The following is a 20,460-nucleotide window of genomic DNA, read 5'->3' as shown; positions in this document are numbered from 1 at the left end:
AATGCACATACATGTAATTTTTCTTCTCTTTTTTATTTGCTTACCTCCTCTAGTGGCTCACACTAACATCTGAGCCTTTTTATGCCAGAAACAAACAAGAGAAAAGAGAGATTGAGATAAAGGGCTGAGATAATTTTTGAGCAGCTCTTTCTTCTAGAAAAAACACTCTCTCTGGAAAAAAAAATCTCTGAGAATAGTGTAAGATATATGTCATTTTAAAAGTCTTGATTATAGTTTTGTGTAATATTAAAACTGTTGCTCCTTTCAGCATACAATTTGTTGAATTCTTTCCATTATTAGTAAATTATATTTTGTTAGTTTGTAAAAATCAGCAAAGGCATATTATAATACTACAGGCTAACATTTAGCAAAATCTTTGATATCTGTGTCATACAAATAAGTGGTTTCTTCAAGAGTTAAGTTTAGCTGGGAGAAAAAAAAATATGATTGACTTTTTGGAGTTTTCTCCTGGAAAGAGATCTAGTTGAAAATTAGATTGAAAAGATTTAAAACCAAATAAAAATAGAGACAGAGACAAGAGAGGAAAAAAACAGCATGGCTGACACTAAATAAAGAAGGAAAATCATGACTAATTTTTTGTTTGTTGCTTATAGTAATATTATAAATAACTACAGAATGGCTTCAATAGAAAATGTAATTCCATATAGCTGATTATAAAGAACCCCCTCCCCAATTGATGAATAGTTCAGTCAATCTAAAATCAGTTGCCCTATTTTTAGATTGCTTGACACATTTGGGCTTTCTGAAGTGAAACTTCTCAGAAAAATAGGCTCAGAAGAAATTTCACAAAATAACATTAATTGAAATGTTTGGGGGTGGGGTGGGAACAATAGGGTAATAACAGTTGGGGGAAATGCAACTAAAGAAAACTAGGGTAGCATTTCCTGCTCTGCTGATAACTTCATTGAGAGAAAGTTCATAGAGAAAAGAAAAAGGATACTGGCCTCTGCCTTAAACACCATTATTTTGACAAAGGAGGTAAGAATATACAATGGATTAAAGACAATCTCTTTAACAAGTGGTGCTGGGAAAACTGGTCAACCACTTGTAAAAGAATGAAACTAGAACACTTTCTAACACCATACACAAAAATAAACTCAAAATGGATTAAAGATCTCAACGTAAGACCAGAAACTATAAAACTCCTAGAGGAGAACATAGGCAAAACACTCTCCGACATACATCACAGCAGGATCCTCTATGACCCACCTCCCAGAATATTGGAAATAAAAGCAAAAATAAACAAATGGGACCTAATGAAACTTAAAAGCTTCTGCACAACAAAGGAAACTATTAGCAAGGTGAAAAGGCAGCCTTCAGAATGGGAGAAAATAATAGCAAATGAAGCAACTGACAAACAACTAATCTCAAAAATATACAAGCAACTCCTACAGCTCAACTCCAGAAAAATAAATGACCCAATCAAAAAATGGGCCAAAGAACTAAATAGATATTTCTCCAAAGAAGACATACAGATGGCTAACAAACACATGAAAAGATGCTCAACATCACTCATTATCAGAGAAATGCAAATCAAAACCACTATGAGGTACCATTTCACGCCAGTCAGAATGGCTGCGATCCAAAAGTCTACAAGCAATAAATGCTGCAGAGGGTGTGGAGAAAAGGGAACCCTCTTACACTGTTGGTGGGAATGCAAACTAGTACAACCACTATGGAGAACAGTGTGGAGATTCCTTAAAAAACTGGAAATAGAACTGCCTTATGATCCAGCAATCCCACTGCTGGGCATACACACTGAGGAAACCAGAAGGGAAAGAGACACGTGTACCCCAATATTCATCGCAGCACTGTTTATAATAGCCAGGACATGGAAGCAACCTAGATGCCCATCAGCAGATGAATGGATAAGAAAGCAGTGGTACATATACACAATGGAGTATTACTCAGCCATTAAAAAGAATACATTTGAATCAGTTCTAATGAGGTGGATGAAACTGAAGCCTATTATACAGAGTGAAGTAAGCCAGAAAGAAAAACACCAATACAGTAGACTAATGCATATATATGGAATTTAGACAGATGGTAACAATTACCCTGTGTACGAGACAGCAAAAGAGACACTGATGTATAGATCAGTCTTATGGACTCTGTGGGAGAGGGAGAAGGTGGGGAGATTTGGGAGAATGGCATTGAAACATGTATAATATCATGCATGAAACGAGTTGCCAGTCCAGGTTCGATGCACGATACTGGATGCTTGGGGCTGGTGCACTGGGATGACCCAGAGGGAGGGTATGGGGAGGGAGGAGGGAGGAGGGTTCAGGATGGGGAACACAGGTATACCTGTGGCGGATTCATTTTGATATTTGGCAAAACTAACACATTTTGTAAAGTTTAAAAATAAAATAAAATTAAAAAAAGAAAAAAGACCCTGGCTGGGGACAGCCACCACAAAATTCCAAAGTGAGAGGCACTTGGTATACAGTCACCGACTCTAAGCTTGGAACTATACATAGCCCTCTGGTTCTGGGCCTGTCCTGTCATGGACATCAACTGGGATCAGCCGAGATGCCAGAAGTAACCATGGATTAAAAGCTATGTTCCTACGAGAGACACAGACGCACGCTCGCCACATTCCTTAAATATTTGCTCCATACTCTCATCATAACCTCTGTCTTATCTGGATTAATCCTTTTCTGGCTCACTTTGATCTCCATGCCCGATGGGGCCCCTCCAATGCTGAATAAATTGTGAAATTGTGGTGTCAGGATTAGAGATAAAAGGGGAGATGGAGACCGTGTATCATCAGCATACTGATCTCAGGGTGAAAATGCCTTCACTTTTCTCCGAGTTAGCTCATGCGAACTCGGAACAGGTGGGTGATTACCAGCAGATCCAGCAGCGGGGTGGAGCCAGGGCTCTCCCTTTGTGCCATTCCCCTGGAGACAGCGGGAGGGGTTTCCCTCTATAGGAACAGAGCCTGGAGTGGAGGTGCAATAAATACTGTATTTAATGCAACTCGAGCACCTAATAGTTTGCCTGTTAGTCATATGGGTACCACGTTCCATGTCTTTGAAACCAGACTCGTTTATATCCCCTCAGATTTGGCCCCCAGGGCCCTGTAAATAGGATTGCATTTTTACTGCCCTTTTACACTATTATTCTATGAGCTTTCATTCAATGTTTTCTCCATTGAAGCCCACTTGCCATCATCATTTACCACCCTCTAGATCATCCCCTTGCATTCTTTGAGGCTTTGGGCATTTGGTTTGAAGATTTCCTTTCCATGTGGTTCCCTTAATTTTTTGCTATCCTTGGCGATTCAATACGGAAGCTGAAATCTCATCCGTGGAGGCTTGGAATCTTTATGAGACCTGCGGTGGCTTCTTTCTAATTGACTACTGGATTCTCGGTGCCCGCTCATAGGAGACATTCAATAAATATTTGTTGAATCAATTAAGTATCCAAACATTTTGATCTCTTTTAACAGCTGTCTTTTCCATTTCTGATAATGCTTCCTTCTAATTCACTAAGAAATGTGAGATTCATCACACCTGAATTCTGCTTTCTTCTTTACCAAAAGGAAGTACCTTCACCTGTTTTTCTGTTTAATGAGGCTCCATCTTCCTCTGCCCTGCATGGGATTCCTTTTCCTTCCTCTAGATCTTTGCTTGGTCAATCCTACCTCCACTCTCATATCTTCAGGAATTTCCTTTTCCCTTTGTTGTCCTGGTCAAGTTATAAAGTGCACAAATCTCAACCATCTTTATTTTTTTTTTAATTGACGTTCAGTTGATTTACAGTGCTGTGCCAATCTCTTGTGCAGTAAAGAGACTTGGTTTTACACATATATACAATGTGGGGAGAGAGCAAATTAGCCAAGATGACGGTGGTCAGGCCCTCTCGCCCCAGGCCTCTTGCCCCAAGTTAGGTAAATACATGGTTATGTAACAGCTGAGACTGTTTATAGCACTGCACAGGTGTAATGTCCTCTATAAGCACCACCTGAAATGCTCTTAGGGGCAACTGGAATTGAGTCCAGGCGAGTCAAGGTGTGTTGAGTCGAGTTGCCGTCCTTGCTGCTGCATCAGCCATTAGAGTCGGCTGCTTCACCAGCCCAGAAAGAATAAATACGTCTGCCATTCCCATGGCTCAAGTTTTCTTAAGCTTCCCCACTCGCACCTTACCTACCCTGGGTTCAGCAAACAGTGTGAACAGCGAGACAATTGGTGGAGTCATCAAAATACAGCGAGACACACAGGTACATTTTTTTAAATATCATTTTCCATATGGTTTATCTTAGGAGACTGGATAGTTCCTTGTGCTATCCAGTAGGATTTTGTTGTTTATCCATTCTAAATGTAATAATTGGCATGCGACAAACCAAATCAACCATTCTTTTAAAAATACGCCTTCAACAGTGCCTCCCCCTGAAGCAATAGTCTCGTTCTCTTTACAGCAGCATTCTAGAAAGAATAGTATACACTTCATTACTGGGTGATCCCTTTAAAACCACACCTCCACCTCTACTGAAATGACTCTCAAAGGTCAACAGTAACTTCCCACTTTCTAAACATGGCGGTCTCTTTTCAGCCCTAATCTAATGGTTTTGTTTTGTTTTGTTTTCCCATTGTTGGCCACTTGCTCGTTCCATCAGTTTACCTTCTGGCAACTTTCTTGGTTCTCCTGTATGAACACTCTCTCTGAATCCTACCCTGGATCTTCCCACCCGTCATCTGGGTGAGCGATGACAGTGGCTTGTACTGGGGGTAGAAGTTATCAAGAATGGAGAAGAGTGTCTGGTTGAAGAACTATTCGGGTGATAAAATTGACTAGAGTTGATTATGTATTAGAAGTGAAGAGAGAGAGATGACACAAGGTAGCCCCTTGGGTTTCTGACGTGCATAACTGGGTGATGGTATCTCAGTGAGACAGGAAATATTCCAAGTAGATTATGTGAAGGAAGACTACCGTGAATTCACGTCAACATATGCTGAGTTTGAGATTTCTTGGAAGTGATCAGGACTATATGTCAAGAAGGCCCTTAGCTAGATCTGCAGTTAGGAGGAGCATCTTGAACTAAGGATAAATCTAATTGCCAAGGCATCTGTACAGAGATGGGCACTGAAGACGTGGACGAGACAGTCCAGAGTAGAGGAGAGGATGAGAAGAGAGGAGGATTGAGCCTTGGAAACTGGAATGCCAGGAGGGTGAGACAAAGCTCAATAGGAGACTGAGAAGTAATCAAAGGTGGGTTGTATGGGGGCTTGGAAACCAAGGAAAACAATGGTTCAGGATGGTTTAAAATGGAGGACACATCCAAAGTATTGTTGACTACTTCAGCAGGTCATAGTATTCCCTGATGTAAAAATGTAAAGTTGATACTTACATCAGCCAAATAATTTAAAATATATGCCTTTTGACTTCAAATATTGTGTTTATTTTTATTACTCAGGTTCCAGAACTTAAATAAAGAAATCAGAGAAAGGCAGGCCACTTATGGCTGACTATCTTCTTCCACATGCAAACTAAAAAACCACTTCAGGAAGGAAATCATACGGCTACTGTAATACATAACCACGAGCATTACAGAATTGTGGTGATCAAGACAATCAAAGCCTGATTTGAATTGGTTTACTTTGGGCTGACTTAACTTTAAAATTTTTTAAATTGTATGATCTTGACTGATGGAATTGCTTGGATCAGCTGTACATGTCGGAACAGTTCACAGCTCCTCATTATAAGGGCTTTACTGGAGTTTAGGCAGCATGCAAGCCAGTATACTTTACATGTAGATGCCTTTTATTTACATGGCCTCTAAGTTAGCTTATTTTCATGTGCTTGCTGTTTTGTGATTGTAAAATATGTAAGCTTTGGGCACTGGCCTGGCTCCCAGACTGATGGAGAAAGGATGATGTGGAGAGGGAGACAATGTCTGCTGGAATCCTCAGATCACATGGCTCCTCCCTCCAGTGGTCCAGGAACCTATGGGCCCTGTGCTGCTGCTGCTAAGTCACGTCAGTTGTGTCCGACTCTGTGCGACCCCATAGACGGCTGCCCAACAGGCTCCTCTGTCCCTGGGATTCTCCAGGCAAGAACACTGGAGTGGGTTGCCATTTCCTTCTCCCATGCATGAAAGTGAAAAGTGAAAGTGAAGTCGCTCAGTTGTGTCCGACTCTTAGCGACCCCATGGACCATAGCCTATCAGGCTCCTCCGTCCATGGGATTCTGTAGGCAAGAGCACTGGAGTGGTAGTGGATCTTAATAACTCCCATGGTGCTAACATATGCAGAGAAGACCAATTTCGGTGTAGCCTAACGATATATAAACTGTTTAGGAAAACTTTACTACTTCACAGTTTTCTGAAAGGTTGTAAATATCACTTTACTTCTCACATTAACATACCTCCTTGCAAATCAAGTCATATTGAACTTTATTAACTGTGCTTGCTGTCATTTATGTTTTGATTAAATTAACGAGCATCTTGCTTTTCTTCACAAAATTAAATTTCCAGAATCTTTCTATTTTAATGTCAACCTTGTATAATCCACAAATATCTTTAATCCCCTTACATGATATGATACTCTCGAGTTTGAGAAATCAGGGAAAGGCTTCAGAACCATTAAAAAGAAATAAAATAAGCCATCAGCTTTTACACTATTGTTCATTTGATGAGCACAGGTCAATTGCTCTGGGGATATTGACAGTCTGCGACATGCTGAAATCCTTCTCTTTTTACCCAGAAATGGATCATGGGATGAGATTACTTAATCTGTGGACTTTATTTCTAAAAATGGTTTCAAGGAACCGGTGCAATTGTTTCCAGCAGCAGAGTTCCCTTGAAAAATGATGCCCTGGTGACTCTGTTCCACCTCAAGTGATAGAACGTCTTCCAGCTTCATTCAGAAAAGTGAAAGAGCCGTGGGGAGGAATCGATCTGGTCTTCCTTCCTTTGTCATTGTTCGTGTCACACGTTGCTTTTCAGACGGTCCAGCGCATAAATCACAGTTTTATCAAGGTTGTAAATTTTGTTTTGATTTTCTGTTGCTCTCCAGCAGTACTTTACGTTCTGTCGCACCTTCTAAAGGAAAGCGGGAGTGTCCCACTTTCTTTCTTTGTTTAGCAAGTGTGGTTTTTCAAACTGTGGCCATGAAGATGCTATTTAGACTTTTAGATGAATGTGGCAGCTTCGATCCCTGCTAGAATATGTCAGAAGCAGGTATCCAAGCACGTGGGTATGTGACACAGTCATAGGGCAAGAAGCACAGTATTCGGGGGCCAACCAGGCACCAGAGACAGGATGCAGGAGGCTGCTGTTGAGATGTCAATGCTGAACTGGCGTTAGGGCTCCAGGATGGTTTCTTTCTTTCTTTGTTTTTGATTGGGACCATTTTTAAAGTCTTTTTTTTTTTCCTAAATGTAACTTTTTAAGTTTATTTGTATTTTAACACCAAAAACATTTTGTTTTGGGATATAGCCAATTAACAATGTTGTGATAGTTTCAGATGAACAGCAAAGGGACTCAGCCATACATATACATGTATCCATTCTCCCCCCAACCCCACTCCCATTCAGGCTGCCACATAATATTGAGTAGAGTTCCATGTGCTATACAGTAGGTCCTTGTTGGTTATTCATTTTAAAGATAGAAGTGTGTACATGACCTTCCCAAAGTCCCTAACTATCCCTTCCCCACCCCACCCCTGCAACCATAAGTTTGTTTTGGAAGTCTGTGACTCTGTTTCTGTTTTGTAAGTAAGTTCATTTGTATAATTTCTTTTTAGATTCCACATATAAGGGATGTCATATAATATTTCTCCTTCTCTATCTGACTTAGTTCACTCAGTATGACAATCTCTAGGTCCATCCATATTTCTGCAAATGGCCTTATTTCATTCTTTTTAATGGCTGAGTAATATTCCATTGCGTATATGTCCCATATCTTCTTTTGAATTTGTTACAGTATTGCCTGTTTTATGTCTTGGTTTTTGGCTCTGAGGCATGTAAGATCCCAGCTTTCAGACTGGGGTTCAAACCAGCACCCTTTGCATTGGAAGGCGAAGTCCTAACCATTGGACTGCTGGGGAAGTCCATGAGCTGGTTTCTTAATGTTTCTGTTGTTGATCAATAGAACCAGTAAAATAATAACTGTCCTCACTGATTTTTATGGGCTTGTGATAATTCATAAATCCAATAATTTGGGGAAAGCGATTTCTAATTTATGTTTAGTACCAGTATAACATTTATGGTAGGAACACCTGCTGGGTATTCACTCTGTTGTAGTTAGCAGAAAATGACTCCTTTCTGTGTGTGCCCTCCCTGGTTCTCCAGTAAATATCATGAGAGCTAACTTGTCTCATGTTGAGCAGACAGAGGCACTGATTGCTGTGGCAGAGGCAGCACCCGTGGGCCTGTGTTTTTCATCAACGGCCTGAAGTGAGGTTTTGAGAAGTTGTCTCATCAACACAAGGCACAGAAATCTAGGTGTCAGCAAATTATTTAACCCCAGGATCATCCCCACCAGGGGCAGCCCTAACGCATAGGAAGAGAAAGAATTAGGGAAGGAGTAGGAAGAGGAAGTGGGTGGAGGGGGGACAGGGAAAGGGAAATGAAAGATAGAGAAAAGCAAAACAGCACTTCTGGATCAGACTCAAGTTATAACCCATCTTAACTCCCTAGGATAATATATGTTGTGTGTATGTGTATGTGCATGCATGCTCAGTCATGTCTGATTCTTTGTGATCACATGGATTGTAGCCTGCCAGGCTCCTCTGTCCATGGGATTTCCCAGGCAAGAATACTGGAGAGGGTTGCCCATTCCTCCTTCAGGGATCTTCTGGACCCAGGGATCAAACCCTCATCTATTGTTACCTCTAGAGCCACCTGGGAGGAACTTAGAATACCATGTTGGATATAGTTAATCTTTGTCAACAGAAGTTGACACAGTACACGCCCAGCTTGTGAAAGAGTACATGAGGTGGAAATGCATTTGTTTTCCAGGACATTTGTGGTGTGATTACCAAAGTCCTTATTAACAAGAGATAGGTAAAGAGAACAGTGCTGGATAATTAGGATCGGAATCGAGCTAGAAGTGTTGGCTGAATCCAGAGATCCCAGTCCTCCTTCTGAGATTCAGCAAAATCATATCATGTAAGAATATGTCTCATCCATATGCAAAAAAAGACGTGGTGCAGATCCATGTAGCATCCAAAACAAGGACCGTTCCCACCTGCTCTTTCTTCCTTCCATTTGCCATGCCCGGGTCTAGGCTCTAAGAATGTAAGAATGAGCTTACTTTCTAGGGAGGAAACCGCCAACAAGTAAGTAATTAAATAAGCAGCATAAGTTCAGATACTGGTGTGAAACTGAAAATAAAACAGAGATATAAGATAGTGACTGGAAGGAGAGGAGAAATCAATTTAGTTAGGATCATGAGGGTTACCTCTCAGAGAGGTTGATTTGTAGATTTAAGATTGATGGATGAGAAGGAACTAGATATTCAAGTGGCTATGAGAAGACACAGAGACGGACAAATGTTAAGACACTAACTTAAAAAAAAAACAGTGTTTTACGAGAGAAAAGTATCAGCTGGAATCTAGTGAATAGGGAGACTATGGTTAGATATGGTGTTGGAAAAAGAGGAAGGACGGGGCATGTCACTGTGTGCTGATCAGAACTGAAGCAGTTCCGTGAGAATTGACACAGAAAGCTGAACACAAAAATGGTGACAGGTTTTTAAAGCCATATAGAAATAGCAAATGGAACTGAGAGATAATTATTTTGAGCAATGAGGGCTTAGGGGAGGAGAGCCTTGGGCCATGGGGTGGACGCCATTGTAAGGCAGAACCCGCAGCACTTAGAAGGAAGGACCTTAACCAGCAATCTTGTCCAGAAGTGAAACAAGTAGCTTCCCAAAGCTGTTAGCGTTCAGTCACACAGCATTGTCAGGCAGGACCAGAGAGACGATTTTCAAGGTTGGAGACTGTTATTTGGCATCATTACTCAAGCACAGCACCTGGCAGGTGGTACTTAGCACATATCTACTAAAAGAATGAATAAAATGCAGCAGAATGGGTCCAAGGATTTATATAGGTGACCTCTAGGAACATAACCTAATTCTAGAATTTTATAACTCTGTGGCATGAATAAAATCACAATGATTTTCAATACTAAAATTTTTTTTCTTTATTTGGGACAAATATTGTTAACTTTGGTGAAAAGCCTTAAAAATAACTTCTCAAACTGTTGCAAATGCATTATTGCTCTTTCAGCCCTTAAAGCTACCTGTTACAAATACCCCCGTGATTCCTAAACCAGTAGTAGTTAACACCACTGCTGTTTGGTAATAATAAAGAAAATATTTAACTTACAGGGGATCTTTCTGTTTAACTTACAGGGAATTTTTCTGGACTTCCCATGTGGGGTTTTGAAAGTTGATCTGAAATGTATCATTTCTAATTTCCTTTAGACTTTCAAGCACATATGAAACAAATTTCAGTATTTTCTTATTTCAGTTGAGATTGGCTTTTAAATTTACTGTCACCTCTTTTTTTAAAAAGTATAATTTTCATAGTCTGAGCCTTAATGTCAAGAAAAAAAAAACTTGAAATTCTTAGGTGGGTTTCATAATTCAGGGTATAAAAAATGTCAACTTATAACTCGACTATACATTGACCAAAGACATTATTAGAGTATAATTTTTAATTTAAGAAAATTCTTCTAAATTGTAGCCCCAATCTTTCTGATATCTGCTGAGAAGTGATGACATGTGATATTTTTATTTAACATAGATCTAGTAAGTTGGACCATTTAAGTAGACAGTTAAATATACTCAGGCCCTGAGATAAGCTTAGGTATACAAAACCTGGATTTATAAAAGTGACTGAGACCCAACCAGTAAGAATATAATTTAAAAATAGTATCTGCATCCAATGATTACAAAGGAAATTGTGGTGCCTGGGGCAGGTAGAGCTTGAGGGCTTCGTATAGAACAGAGAACACAGCAGATAAACGTCTCTGCCCTTACAGAATCCCTTGTGACTACTCTAGGTTGCAAATGAGATAATGAATGAGTTATTTATTATGATCATAGGTAGCTATTGGCACGTTATAGTTGACTAGGCCTGGAAAATCCCATGGGCGGAGGAGCCTGGTGGGCTGCAGTCCGTGGGGTCACGAAGAGTCAGACACGACTGAGCGACTTCCCTTTCACTTTTCACGTTCATGCATTGGAGAAGGAAATGGCAACCCACTCCAGTGTTCTTGCCTGGAGAATCCCAGGGACGGGGGAGCCTGGTGGGCTGCCATCTCTAGGGTTGCACAGAGTCAGACACGACTGAAGCGACTTAGCAGCAGCAGGTGTCTTCACAAACCATATTACCTTTAAGCTTCCCCACTGCAAAAAAAAAAAAAAAGCTTGTGGAGAGTTACAATGAAATAATAGTAATACAGTAATGTGATTAATGCATACTGTTTACCATGTGCCAGACACTCCTCTAAAGACCTGACGTGCATTAACCCCTTTGATGTTTCTAACCACCTGTGAAGTCAGTATTACCATCCCCATTTTGCAGATGAAGACATTGAGACCCAGAGAGATGATGTCACTAGCCTATAACTACACACCTAGTCATGGGTGGATTCTGTGCCCTGACTGCCTCCCTATACTGTGGCCAGGGAATGGGAGAGGTGAGGACATGTGCTGTGCCTGGGTCACACAGCCATATGGAAGTTGAATCTTGGTTTTCTGAATTCAAGGCTGTGCTTTTCTCAGCATGCTGCAGCTGCCTGGCACCAAGCCATAACATTGTTGTATTAATTAGTGAGCTTTTGGTGAGTTATGCTGTGATAACAAACACCACCACCATCTTGTGGCTTACAACCACAAAGTTTTATGATTTTACTCACATAGCATAAATTGCTGTGGATGGCTGTGGCTCTTCTCTCTGTTGTCTTCAGGCCTGAAGGAGAAACCATTATCTCTGACATGGCTGCTCTTATGCCAGCTGGAAAGAGTAATGGTGGGCCATGCCATGGCTCCCAAAGCTTCCCCTTGGACACAGACTGCGCCACTTCTGCTCACATCTTGGCCAAAGCAAGTCATGAAACCAACGGGGCAAGAAGTGTCCACCTCCCCCTGTGACAGCACCAAAGAGGGGCCCTGGAAGATGAGTCTGATAGAAAAGAGTTGCAAGTATTTTGAGCAACTGTGATCCTTTTTTAGTTAGCTCTTAGAAATAATTTGCAGACTGCTGTGTGCCTGGGTGCTCTGGTCCCTTTTAACTGTTACATCTATTATTTTATCCAACCGTGTTGGCTTTATCATCCCCATTTTACAGAGGAGGAAATGGAGTTGAAAGAAGAGTGGAAAAGTTGCATAACTTGCCTGACAGTAACAGTGTTAGTCGCTCAATGTGACTGACTCTTTTGTGACCCCATGGATGGTAGCCCATTAGGCTTCTCCATGAAATTCTTCAGGCAGGAATACTGGAGTGGGTAGCCATTCTCTTCTCCAAGGGATCATCACAACCCAGGGATTGAACCTGGGTCTTCTGCATTGCAGGTAGCTTCTTTAGAGTCTGAGCCACTAGGGAAGCCCGAGATGACACAACTCTTAAAGGATAGAGTCGGGTTTTTAAACCTAGGTTTTCCTTTTCCAAACCCCACTGTCCAATTCCATATGCTGCCTCTTGGTAGGGAAATTGCTGATGAATTTAGTTCAGGTTTGGACAATCAAAGTGACTCTATTGAATTTGAAAAAAAGTCTTGTCTGGGAGGGATTACCAGCTAGCTAGTAAAGTAAAACCTTTGTGACACCATGGACTGTAGAGCACCTTCTCCTGCATTGGCAGGTGGATTCTCTACCACTGAGCCACCTGGGAAGCCCTTCCTATCCTATGTGGACCTGCCTTTCTGGATAGAGTCACGTTTTTATCACTCTGAATTGAAAATATGAAAACAAGATGCTTGACAATGAGGACCTACTTTATGGCACAGGGAACTCTGTTCAATGTTATGTGGCAGCCTGGATAGGAGCACAGTTCGGGGGAGAATGGATACATGTATATGTATGGCTGATTCCCTTTGCTATCCACCCAAAACTACCATAACATTCTTAATCAGCTGTACTTCAATATGAAATAAAAAGTTTAAAACACAATAGGATAGTTGATTGTTTGGTAGTCACTAGAATTCAATTTCCCTTCCAAGGCATAAGTTTTATCTTCCTTAATGGCAGAACTCTGTTTCTGTTCATGATATATGCCAACATTGTTTGTATCTCACATGTAAAGATGCTCTTTCAAACGTTGAGTTAGCATGTGTACTGAACGTAAAATTCTTGGTCACTGTGAATGAGATCTAGCAATTACAGTGACTTACTTTGCTCATATCAGTCCCTTAATCTGAATACCTGTCTTTGAATTAAAATATGTGATCACCTTTGAATTAAAATATGTGATTGCTGATATTGTCACATACCCAGATGGGTCCACTGCCCTTAATTCTTTAAGTATAGACACAACTTGCCTTTATTATGCTCCTTGTAAGTCAAATATGAACTGCAAAGCTTTTAAGACCTCTAAAATCTCTCCATCCCATCAGATATATACTGCTGTGAAAGTAGAAATTGCTTTCATGGAAATTTGGAAAGGAAAAAAAAATTTAAATAACGATGTGATTTAGTGTGCAGTTGGCAAATCAGCATACTTAAGATCTATGAATATTAAAATAAAGAATGCAGTAAACAGGACTACTGACTTTCTATTTATCCAGCAGCTGACTTTTAAATAAGATATTTTTCCACTAACACTTTCTTCATAAAGCTTCAGAGCTCCTTCTATTGTTATTTTTCAAGTTCACTGTTAGGTAGAGGCTTATGCTACTCATTCACCTGCATATTTAAATAGACATAATTACCATAAAGAGGCTCTGGGATAGCTTTGGGCTGAGTCCTTTAGTTGAGACATTTTATCCATAAAATTACACCTGGCTAATAAAGAGAAGCAAGATGGCATTTATTCAGCACCTATTGAGTGCCAGGAGCTTTACTCTGTGTTGCATTTAACCACACTGCAAAGGTCCTTTCAACTGGGAACAATGGTTGATGTTTTGTTTGAAAGACAAGGAAGCCCAGGTTCTTGTAGGTTAGATGTCTGCCCCAAGTCACAGAACTGAGAGGCTAAGAATTTGGACCCGGATTCCATGCATCAAAAGCCTTGGCTCTATTCCATGATCAACACTGCCTCCAGACACTGCATCACCCTAGGAAAGATAAAATGATCTTTTTTTTAATAGGTAAAGCCTTTGATCTTTCTTGTAACACATATATTACTGTATGTTTTAATACAGCCTGTGGACAGCCCCAAACACTATCTTCTTGTGGACCCATTATTCCCAGTTACAGTGATACAGAGAAGTTCATGGATTTCCCATGTTTCAGGCAGAGCAGACCACTCCATGTTGAAAGCATAATTCCAGTATCTTAGACAAAGGCATGTTTTATTTGTAATAAAAAATCTCGAGGTTCTCCTTGGAATGTTTGTTTTCTTAAGTTACCTTCCCTTCTCTTCTCCCCGCCACCTTCAGGCTCTCTGAAAAGTAAATGATATTATCTTTTTCAATTGAAGCAAGCTCTTAAGTTTTTAAGATTAGTCACTGTTATCTAATCTATTTTGCTTGAACAGAGTTAATACAAGATGGAGTAAAAATGAAATGACATTTGCCTCAAAATTGAGATAGTAGACGTCATAAACCGAGTCACTGGCTTTTTAAATATATATATATATATATAATTCTTAGCAAAGAGTAAACTTTTCTGAAAAAAAAAAAAAAAAACCAAACATTTTTATTGATACGACAGTTCACTTGGCTAACTTTCATGCAGATGTATGAAAGTTTGTACATTTATCTTTGCTTCTAGTCCATTTACCTCTGTTTCCATGAGTCCAACTACGATCTCTTTGCTATGAACCCCACCCTCCCGCTGCCGTTACTCTTTTTTGAACTGTTCTCTCTCATTCTGATCTTATCTGAAAAAAACTGGTTTGCATTATCGGATTGTGGTGGATATCAGTTTTTTAAGGCCGAACTCTGTTCCTCGTGGTGTAGCATGTTTTCTCAATGAGATAAAAAACCCAAGACTTAATGCCTTTATGTAAAGTTTACATGTATATTGTGAAACCAAGGATTGTGCTTAAAAAAAAAAAATCAAGCCTTTGCAGGCTGAATAGAGACAATGCTAGATTTCGGAGGGCTTGTAACTGCTCTGAGTCACGCCACCCTCAGCTTTTCCATGTTTCTCTCTCCTTTGAGAACCATTTTTTTTTTTTCTTCAATTGAAGCTTCCCTGGTGGCTCAGTTGGTAAAGAGTCTGCCTGCAATGCAGGAGTCACAGGTTCAATCCCTGGGTCAGGAAGATCCCCTGGAGAAGGAAATGGCAACCTACTTCAGGATTCTTGCCTGGAGAATTCCTTGGACAGAGGATCTGGGCAGGCTACAGTCCATGGGGTCACATGGACTGTAGTGACCATGGGGTCACTTAAAAAAAAAAAAAAGAAATTCTCATTTAAATTTTTTGAAAGAGTGAGATACGAATTTTCACAAGACTGTCAGCTGACTTAAAAACTGAATTGGAAAGTCATTCTTTCAGTGTTTGGTGCTCTTGGAGTGTGGATGCCTTCAAGAAGGCTTGGATATTTCTAATCATTTTGGGTCTTTATAAGCAGCAAGAAGCTTTGGTTAACAGCAGAATCTCCTTTATTTCAGGAGATGTTCCACTGCAAGTCATCCCCCGTTTGAAGTGCAAATTTTTTTTCATTTAAACATGTTAAACTGGAGGAATTCAGATGTGTGTAAAAAAGCTTTTATTTCTTTGGTCACAACGTGTTATTTTCTTGAACTTTTGGATTTCAGTTATCATCTCGTGTTTGGGTCCTCCATTTCAGATTTCCCAAGACTGTACGTAAGGAAAATATCCAACCAGTAGTGAAGATAATATACCAAAAACACCAGTACCCATTGCTATGATGATATAAGAGTGAGGCTGTTACAGTCAGAAAAAAATCAGTGAGCTATGAGCTTGGGGGTTGTTTTCACACTGTCTATGTATATTTCAGTTTGTACAGAGACACAGTTTGTCTCTGAGGCAATTCAATCAGTACTCACTGAACGGAAGATTGAGTACTTTCTGAAGACTGAAAACTATCTCAAAATTTTAATGCAGGGCAAAGGAACCAGTTTTCACCCTACGCTTTGAGAGTTGTATGTAATTTATAGGAGAGCTTAATTTTTGTGTCGTTTGTCAAGGATGACAGTCCTCTGGGACTCTGTTGCTTTCCCCATCTGTGTGTCGCCCAGATTTGTGTGCCTTTTGTTGGGAAGGTCTCCTAAGACAGTTTGCATCTGTAGGAGCTCTGTCAGCCCGCTATCACAGAGCATCCCCAAAGCACAAACCATGTAAACATCTTCAGACATTTCATAGAAGAGGTCATTAGCTTTATTTAGGAAGAACTCTGATCAACAGGGAAAGAAAACAGCTTATCATTATAAGGTAATTAACCTCCTTGGACCTACACAAGGACCTGTCCCATCTTTATGTCACTCACCTGGCATTATACAGTACTGGAAAAGAAATTAAATCAAAGCGTGCAGAGAGTGGTGTATTTTATACTTTTCACTCGCCATCCAGAATTGCCTGCATCTCAGGCAAATGTCTTGGGAGAGTGCTTGGCTTTTGGCAGGTCTGGGTCTGAGTCAGGGATTAGTGGGGAGTTCTCGTGTCACCCCAGAAAGCAAGTTTTTTAAGGGACAGCAGCGAGTGTGTCCTGAGAACAAGGAGCAGCAGCCAGAGGGACTTCCCTTGGAGCTGGCAGGGCCTCCCCAAACTGGGCTTCTGTGCTTGTGGAAGAGGATGGGCCCAGAGAACTGGACTGATCAGACTTGTTCTTTCACTGCCAGTTCTAAAATCTGGGTTTTGTTTGTTTGTTACTACTGTTAAACCCCAACTGATAAGACTGAAGTATTGCATGGTTTTATTCTAAAAAGGCAGCTTCATTTAACCTGCACTACAGCATGTCTCAACTCCAACATCCTCTGAAGTCCTTTATGTGTTCCTCTTCTCTGTTGCTTCTGCACCATTCTATTACTTAATTGATTCCATTAGAGCTTGTGAGTTTTTTGGGGGGGTCATGCAGTCCCCCAAAGGCATACGGAGTGCTCCTGGGCACCACCCCAGGGCTCTGGCCACTCGGCACATGACGTGGACAAAGGTGTCAGTTGCAGCTTTCTCGTAAATCTTGAGGAAACCAGTGTTTCTTCCCTTGTAGGGGCTTCTCCAGGTTACTCTGATGACTATAAATTATTCCAGCCCCGAAAGTTATAAGAATAAAGCTCACCAGATAACTGTCCTTTCCCCCTTTGGCCATAGCTGTAAAGATGAATTGATCAATACAGATATAGAATATATTATGGGTTCCATTTCAGCTTGTCTTAAGTTTGGGGCTATTTTCACATTAGGTGTGAGTGGCACAGGATGTCCTATTCAGGAACAGTGTAATGAATTAAGAAAGACTACATGCCCAATCTGGAGAAGGAAATGGCAACCCACTCCAGTATTCTTGCCTGGAGAATTCCATGGACAGAGGGGCCTGGTGGGCTGCAGTCCATGGGGTCACAGAGAGTTGGACATGACTGAGTGACTAACACACACACACACCTGCCCAATCATGTACTGAAGCTGGTGACCACATGGTAAACTATATATATTAAAGTTAAACATTTTTGAGTGTACTTTTGTTGCTATATCCTGTAGATTAAACTTCAAAATGAAAATGCATTCATCTTCTTCAGATCAAATCAGTTGCTCAGTCGTGTCCGACTCTTTGCGACCCCATGAATCGCAGCACGCCAGGCCTCCCTGTCCATCACCAACTCCCGGAGTTCACTCAGACTCATGTCCATCGAGTCAGTGATGCCATCCAGCCATCTCATCCTCTGTCGTCCCCTTCTCCTCCTGCCCCAAATCCCTCCCAGCATCAGAGTCTTTTCCAATGAGTCAACTCTTCACATGAGGTGGCCAAAGTACTGGAGTTTCAACTTTAGCATCATTCCTTCCAAAGAAATCCCAGGGCTGATCTCCTTCAGAATGGACTGGTTGGATCTCCTTGCAGTCCAAGGGACTCTCTAGAGTCTTCTCCAACACCACAGTTCAAAAGCATCAATTCTTCAGCGCTCAGCCTTCTTCAAAGTCCAACTCTCACATCCATACATGACCACAGGAAAAACCATAGCCTTGACTAGACGAACCTTTGTTGGCAAAGTAATGTCTCTGCTTTTGAATATGCTATCTAGGTTGGTCATAACTTTCCTTCCAAGGAGTAAGCGTCTTTCAATTTCATGGCTGCAGTCACCATCTGCAGTGATTTTGGAGCCCAAAAAAATAAAGTCTGACACTGTTTCCCCATCTATTTCCCATGAAGTGATGGGACCGGATGTCATGATCTTCATTTTCTGAATGTTGAGCTTTAAGCCAACTTTTTCACTCTCCACTTTCACTTTCATCAGGAGGCTTTTTAGTTCCTCTTCACTTTCTGCCATAAGGGTGGTGTCATCTGCATATCTGAGGTGATTGATATTTCTCCCGGAAATCTTGATTCCAGCTTGTGTTTCTTCCAGTCCAGCGTTTCTCATGATGTACTCTGCATGTAAGTTAAATAAACAGGGTGACAATATACAGTCCTGACATATTCCTTTTCCTATTTGGAACCAGTCTGTTGTTCCATGTCCAGTTCTAACTGTTGCTTCCTGACCTGCATACAAATTTCTCAAGAGGCAGATCAGGTGGTCTGGGATTCCCATCTCTTTCAGAATTTTCCACAGTTTATTGTGATCCACACAGTCAAAGGCTTTGGCATAGTCAATAAAGCAGAAATAGATGTTTTTCTGGAACTCTCTTGCTTCTATGAAGAACTTCAACACCATTTTTTTTTTAAAGGTAACATTGGTTTATAACAGTATGTAAGTTTCATATGTACAAATTATATTTCTACTTCTGTTTACACTACTGTATGCTTACCACTAAGAATTTAGTTTCTACCTGCCAGCGTACAGTTGACCCATTCTCCTGCCCCACCCTATGCCCCTTTCAGGTCACCGCTATAGTTTCTGTATCTATGTGTTTTTTCAGCACCAGTATTTACTGGTTAGCAGCATAATCGCCTATCATTTTGTTTTCTGAATTCTGTCTTGTAAAGTGGCCTCTGACCTTTAATTCATTTGTCTGAGGAAAGACCACAGCACTGCAACGATAGACTTTATTTCAGATGTTTATTTTAAAAATCTTATGAATTTTGATATTCTTGTTTCCATATAAAATATGATTTTTTTTTTATATTTTGATTTCTTTTTTTTTAATTTTATTTTACTTTTAAACTTTACATAACTGTATTAGATTTGCCAAATATCAAAATGAATCCACCACAGGTATACATGTGTTCCCCATCCTGAACCCTCCTCCCTCCTCCCTCCCCATTCCATCCCTCTGGGTCGTCCCACTGCACCAGCCCCAAGCATCCAGTATCGTGCATCGAACCTGGACTGGCAACTCATTTCATACATGATATTTTACATGTTTCAATGCCATTCTCCCAAATCTTCCCACCCTCTCCCTCTCCCACAGAGTCCATAAGACTGTTCTATACATCAGTGTCTCTTTTGCTGTCTCGTACACAGGGTTATTGTTACCATCTTTCTAAATTCCATATATATGCGTTAGTATACTGTATTGGTGTTTTTCTTTCTGGCTTACTTCACTCTGTATAATAGGCTCCAGTTTCATCCACCTCATTAGAATTGATTCAAATGTATTCTTTTTAGTGGTGATTGGAACATTTCCATTTATAATATAGCCCAATAGAGAGCCAAATGAAATGGAAATAGTTGTAGGCCAAATTCTGTTGGATTGTTATTTTTAGCTTACTCTCTTCTTTTATGTATGTGTGTGTGTGTGTGTGTGTATATATATATATATAAAAGCTGCCCACCCCAGTACCATTTTCTTCTCTCTGCTTCACACAGAACTCCCTTAGAGTAGAAATGGTGTCAAAATAGGTTTGGAATGTATTATATATTTACGGGTTACTTGCAGTCTGTACCTTCCATCAGTGTCTTGGCTACTATATTTGGCAGCAGCTCTCAAACCTTAGTCAACAGCAGAATGACCGGAACGGCTGGTTGAGAAAATTGGGTCCCACCTCAGACCCTGATTGGTTGGTGGGGACTGGGGCTCAAGAATTTGATTTCTAACACGTTCCCTTGCGATGTTGAGCCTTTTTCAAGATGTAATTGTTGTTATTTGATCACTCAGTTGTGTCCAACTATTGTGTCCCCAAGGACTGCAGCACACCAGGCTTCCTTGTCTTTCCCTATGTCTGGGAGTAATGTCTACATTTAAATACAATGTGTGTGTGTGTGTGTGTG

At 40.6% G+C, this 20,460-nt stretch overlaps 1 protein-coding gene across 9 annotated transcripts in view; it reads left to right on the top strand.

Moving 5' to 3' along the window:
- The window catches only part of TENM3 (teneurin transmembrane protein 3), a 1,064,917-nt gene that overhangs the window by 531,039 nt on the left and 513,418 nt on the right, over positions 1-20,460 (top strand). For 3 of the 9 annotated variants that reach the window (XM_044938530.2, XM_044938526.2, XM_044938508.2), the window contains exon 1: positions 2,413-4,246. The exons of 3 other annotated variants lie outside the window; for them this stretch is intronic. The gene's annotated coding sequence lies outside the window, so the exon portion shown is untranslated. Of the gene's footprint in view, positions 1-2,411; positions 4,247-20,460 lie in introns of those variants that run through there. 3 more of the 9 variants (XM_044938517.2, XM_044938531.2, XM_044938534.2) reach the window with 3 other exon arrangements.

This window comes from Bubalus bubalis, chromosome 1 (genome assembly GCF_019923935.1).
Source record: "Bubalus bubalis isolate 160015118507 breed Murrah chromosome 1, NDDB_SH_1, whole genome shotgun sequence".
NCBI classification, from domain to species: Eukaryota; Metazoa; Chordata; class Mammalia; order Artiodactyla; family Bovidae; genus Bubalus; species Bubalus bubalis.
Note: the sequence above shows the minus strand (reverse complement) of the source record. Positions and strands in the feature narration are given on the sequence as shown.